Below are 6,000 nucleotides of genomic sequence, written 5' to 3'. Positions count from 1 at the left end.
AACTTTAGCCCAGGAAGGAGTTAACATCTGTAGGACAGAAGGAGAGAAAAATATATTTCCAATATCGCACTACTGGTAGTAATTTTTCTGCAGGATTAATGATGCCACTGAGGTTGTGAAAAAGTTCCATTTCATGAAGAAGGGCTTTGAATTTGGAATTAACACTGAAAATTATTTGAAGAGAGAAAATTTGCAGGGGAAGAGGCATCGGAGTGGGACTAGACCAGTTGCTTTTGCAAACAGCTGGCACAGACACAATGGGTTACATGGCCTCCATCTGTACTGTAACCATTCGATAATTCTGTGAAAAGTTAAGTTAAATTTTTAAGTTTTAAGCCATGAAATGCAACAGTCACTCTGGTTTGATTTCATTCTTTATTATTTCAGTGCATTAGCGCACCTTGGCACACGAGATTCATGTGGAGTTCTCTAGGTTTTTGAGTTCCTGACTCCAGCTATATCATTGAGGTGAAGAAGAATTCTGCTATTGGAAGGGAATGAAAACCTGTAGGGAAGTCAACATGTGGCACTTCCACAGGTCTCCCCGAAGCCAGTTCAAAATAATATTTCCACGGTCCTGGAGACAGCCTGAGTTTGGATATTATGTATAATAAGAGGAATGTAAAGAGTTATTTATGAAAATTGGCAAAGAATTTTCTAAGATGATTTGTATCAATTTTTAATTTAGCACTAAAACATATTTTAGAACACAATACTGAGAAATAAGTTTCTGTGTGATTTTGTTTACAGAGATAACAAGTGTACAGGGCAGCAGGTGAAGGAATAATGTAAATGAACAGTGAAAGGACTTCAAGGGAGAGATGCTTCATGTTCAGACTAAGCATATTCACAAAGGGAGGAAAGATGGGTATTTAAAGCCAGAGTGCTCTGCTTGATAACAAAATAGAGGTTAAAATAAATTAGGAAAAAGTTTATGACTGTGTCAGGTAAAAAAGACAATAGGAAAATCGGACAGAATGTAGAGTGTGCAAGGGGACATTGAAGAAGGACGAAGAAAGAATATGAGAAAAGGTTAAAGGGTAACGTAAAAGAAAACCCCAAAATCTTGATAAATATAAGAATGAAAAGTCAAAGGAATAGTAGGGTTCATTTGGGACAAAAAAGGAAATCCTCTTACATAGACAGAGGGCATGACTGAGGTACACTGAATGAGTAATTTACATTTGTCTACACAAATGAAAATGAAGTTAATATGGAAGTAAAGGAGAACAGACTAAGAGATATTAGATAGGATCAAAAAAAAAAGGATAGGTGAGGCTAAACAGGTTGGCATCATTTCAAGTTAACAAGGGAGCACCACCATCTCCAACTTCCCCCCCAAATCACAGGCTATCCTAGCTTGGAACAATATCACCGCTCCTTCACTGTTATTGGGTCAAAATCCTGGAAATCCCTGTTTAAAAGCACTGTGGGTGTGCCCATGCCACATTGACTGCAGAACTTCAAGAGATGGCTCACCACAACATTCTCAAAGGTAATTAGAGGAATAAATTCTGGCATTGCCAGCAATGTTCACATTTCATGAACAAATAAGTCCCAATATAGATGTGGTGCATTCCAGATTGCTGAGGGAAGCTACTGCAGAGATAGCAGAAACTCTGACCACAATCTTTCAGTCCTCCTTAGATATATAATGGAGGATTGCAAATGTTATACCTCTGTTCAAAAAAAAGGGAGAGTGATAAACCTGATAACTACAGGTCAATCAGTCTAACGTCAGTGGTGGGAAATTTATGAGGTCATTGTCAAAGTCATAAATTAATTCATAGAATCATAAAAAATTACAGATGGCAGTTATTTGGCTCATTATGTTTGTGCCAGCCCATAAATAACCATTCGGCCTAATCCCAGTTTTCAGCTCTTAGCCCATAGCCTTGTAGGTTATGGAAATGTTTAAATGTTATGAAAGTTTCAGCCTCTAACACCCTCTCAGGGAGCGGCCTCCGGATACTCACCACCCTCTGGATGAAATAACTTCCCCTCAAATCCTCACTAAACTGCCTTTCTCTTACCCTAAATTTTTCCCCCTGGTTATGGACCCCTCAACTAAGGGGAACAGGATCTTTCTGTCCACCCTATCTAGACCCCTCATAATTTTACAGACTTCAGTTAGGTCTCCCCTCAGCCTCCTCTGCTCTTCTGAAGAAGTATGGGTTAATAAGTGAAAGCTAGCACAGATTTATTAAATCATATCTGACTAACCTGATTGAGTTCTTTGATGAAGTAACAGAGGAACTTGTTGAAATTAGTGCAGTAAATTTTGGATATATAGGCTTACAAAAGGCATTTGATAAGGTTCCACATGACTGACTTATTACAAAAATAGGACAGTGAGAACTTGGCCACGTAATTGGCTGAGCAATAGGAGGCAGAGATCAGTGGTGAACGCATGTTTTTCTGAATGGACAGTGTCCTTAAAGGTTATTGCTTTCTTGTTTATATACAAATGATCTAAGCTTTTGTATAGGAGGCACAATTTCAAAGTTTCAAACTTAACAACATTGTAAGTAGTGAGCAGAATAGTGTTAGACTTTAGGTGGAGATAGACTGCTGAAATGAGCAGACACATAGAAGGGGCAATTTACGGTGTGAGGTGATTTACTTTGGGGAAAACAATACAGAGAGACAGTCTAATCTGAATGGTACCACTTTTGAGGGGGATGCAAGAGCAGCGGGATAAGGATAGAAAAGGTAATTAAGAAAATGTATGAGATTCTTGGCTTTAGAGACACTGATTACAAAAATACAAGTCATGCTAAATCTTTACCGATCATTCAGCTGAAGTATCGTGTACAATTCTGGGCAGTATTGGAATAATATTAAGGCCTTGTAAAGGAAGTTTACTACAATAATACTAGGGATGAGGAACTTCAGGTATGTAGAGATTGGAGAAACTGGGATTACTGCTCCTTAGAACAAAGAATGTTAAGGGGAGAAATGATAGAGAAATTCAAAATTAGGAGGGCCTTTGATAAAGTAGAGAGAGAATATTTTCTCTGGCAAATGGTTGATAACTAGAGGTCACAGATTTAAAATAATTGGCAAAAGAACAACAGGAAACAAGGAGAATTTATTTTCATGTAGAAGGTTGTTATGATCTCGAACGCACAACCTGAAAGGTTGATGGAATCGGATTGCATAGGAACTTTCAAAAGACAATTGAACATTTATTTGAGGAGAACCAACCAATTTGCAAGGTTATGGGGAAAAATGTGGGGTGTGGGTCTAAATTGTAAAGTTTTCAAAGAGCTGGTACAGGCACGATGGGCTATAAGATTCTTGGGTACACTACACTTAGTCAATGGTCAACATAAAACCATACTGAAGTAAGAACTCTAATTCTGTAGTTATAAGGACACTAACAATTAAGTTTGAGTGGTTCATATGGTTATCTGAGCTTGAGAATAGCCTGTTTCTTTGAGGTAACTATTTAGTATTTATTATATGCTTGCGATTTTAAAGGGGGCATTTAATTAATTTCGTTAGCCGTTTTGTTGACGATGAATAACAGTGCAAATTAGTGACTTGTGTCTCCAAAGAAGACAATCAGAACATGATTACCATAAGTTTTGGCTACATAACAATTCACTGCATCCCAGTAATTCATTTTGTAAAGTGCTGTGAGGTATTTTAATGTGAAAGCTGCTTCAAGTGTTATCAACGAATAATGTATTTGATTGTCAGAAAATCAAAGCAAAGCCATTTTATAAACCATTGTTTGTCAGTTTTTTTTCCCTTATTAAAATTCTAGGTCATTCGGTTCTACAACATTCTGTACAATTTATGAAGCTCTGAGGAAAATTTTCATGTATCAGCTTGTAATATCATGAATAATCCAGCAGATGGTGATCCAGAGGTGTGATTTTGGTTTAAAAGTGCACACAACTCCATACCAGTTTGTCTAAATTTTAACTTTATTGTTGCACCAAACACCATCCAAATAAAAATCCTACTGGACCAAGAATTTTAGCAATTAAACACAATTAGGGGATTCATGTACAAATCATCTGCCACATTTATTGATCAGTATATATGTTAAAGTACCAAACTCCCACAGAGTGCCAAGAGATTAGATTTAAAAATGACTGGAATGCATAATATTTCTGGTGGGAAAACATTTAACTTATAACATTGTATAATTGTTGTGTCCTTAATTGCACACATTTGCGCCTCAATTTTTCACAAACAATGCTTCAAGTGTTTCTATGAATATAAAATATTTCTATGACAATTGCTCTTTGCTTTAATCAGTAAAAATGAGTTTTCAGTAGAACTTTCTAAACTATGTGTTAAGTCAGCAGGATCACCAACATTTGTCCTGAGGTAGGCTTTCTTAAATGTGTGTGTTGCCTTAAACATAACCAGGGTTTTTTATTTAACTGAGGTACAATCCAAATCTGTGCCATAATCTCCTCTGGATAACAAGTGATATTACAAAAACTGAGATCCCTACAGGAACGTTATTTTATCTTAATCAAACAATTATCACCTTGCTGACATTCAACTATCCATGAACTTATACGATGCATAACATCACTGAATTCCATAAATTCAAACAGTAAGTTGGTAAAATCATACAACACGTACATCATCGCATTCATTCTTGTCCCTTTTGGCATAGAACACCCTCAGGAGAGTGACACACAAGCACAAATTCTAAGCAAACACCAGAACAGATGTTATATATCTTGATATTGAACCTACTGATTTTGATGTGGTTGGCAAGAAAGAAGATATTTTCTGATTGTTATGTGCCACAAATTTACAAGCCTTTATAAATTTATTTGTACTTTAATTCCACAGGTTGCACAAAAAAATCTTACTCCAGGGTTACAGGTTTTATATTGAAGTTCCATTCATCTAGTATGTTTTGCGTGCATTTTGTATCATGGCAGTTTCAGGGGCTGTGAAGCAATGTAATAACTAGTAATTTCCCACCACTACACTGATAGGAGCCGGGACTGTAATTACTGCCAAAAGCACCTTTGTGACTACTGTCAGCAGAATTCAAGTGTTCTGACTGCCAAAATGCCAACATGGATGGAAGGAAGTTTACAGAAACACGCCATCAGTAACAATAATCCTACACCCAAACAACTTTCGCCTTTTATCCATTCTTTCAGTCCTACCTCTACTGCAATAAAACTTGCTAGCTCTCATTGTTAAACTGGGTGCAAGCCTCTCCTAATCATTCAAATACATCACACAATATGGTACTGAGCTACCTAGATGAACAATGTCCTAGATTTGATCCCTGTTCTATACTGAGTTAGCTCACCTCAATGGCGAGGTGCTACAATGGAGCACTGGGACAACAAAATCAGCCAGAGTTTGCACTCCTTAACACGATCCAGTGATCCATGATTTAATTACAATTATAATATGAAACCAGTGACACTCACTATGGTCAAAAAGCTTGCCAATTCTTAACTAACTAGGGTTTCACAAGGAGTGTTCAATTGTCAGTCAGAAGAGGTACTATATCACTACTGGCAGCTGCACAGACTACATACCATGAGTTTTCCACACTCGAGGGGAGAACATTCAGGTTTAGGATGCAATCATTTAGATTTATGATTTGTTTTTCAGAAAATATTTTTAAAATATTTATTTGGAAATCTACACTTTGTCATATTTGTCAAATTCCCATCCACAGTGTCCTAAATCTCCTGAATGAAGGAGATGGACATTAACATGGGGAAATTTGCCTGCTAGTTATTAACATATGAGCATCCACCAGCCATTAACTGTGCTGGGAATGTCACAGCCCAATTACCATCATTAGTTGGTAATAAGAAGTGCTATCTTTTATTTTGACTACTAGTTTGAATTTATGTACGTTTGAAATTCAAGCATCAAAAAAACTCCTCTTTTCTTGGTGCCAGTTCTTAATGTGCCTCCTGTGTCCCTCATATAAATTACTTGTGGTCATCTAGAACATTTCCTTGACATTAACTCAGCAGTTACATTGTAAATCCC

This window comes from Carcharodon carcharias, chromosome 9 (assembly GCF_017639515.1).
Source record: "Carcharodon carcharias isolate sCarCar2 chromosome 9, sCarCar2.pri, whole genome shotgun sequence".
In the NCBI taxonomy this organism is placed as follows: Eukaryota; Metazoa; Chordata; class Chondrichthyes; order Lamniformes; family Lamnidae; genus Carcharodon; species Carcharodon carcharias.
This window is presented reverse-complemented; position numbering follows the sequence as displayed.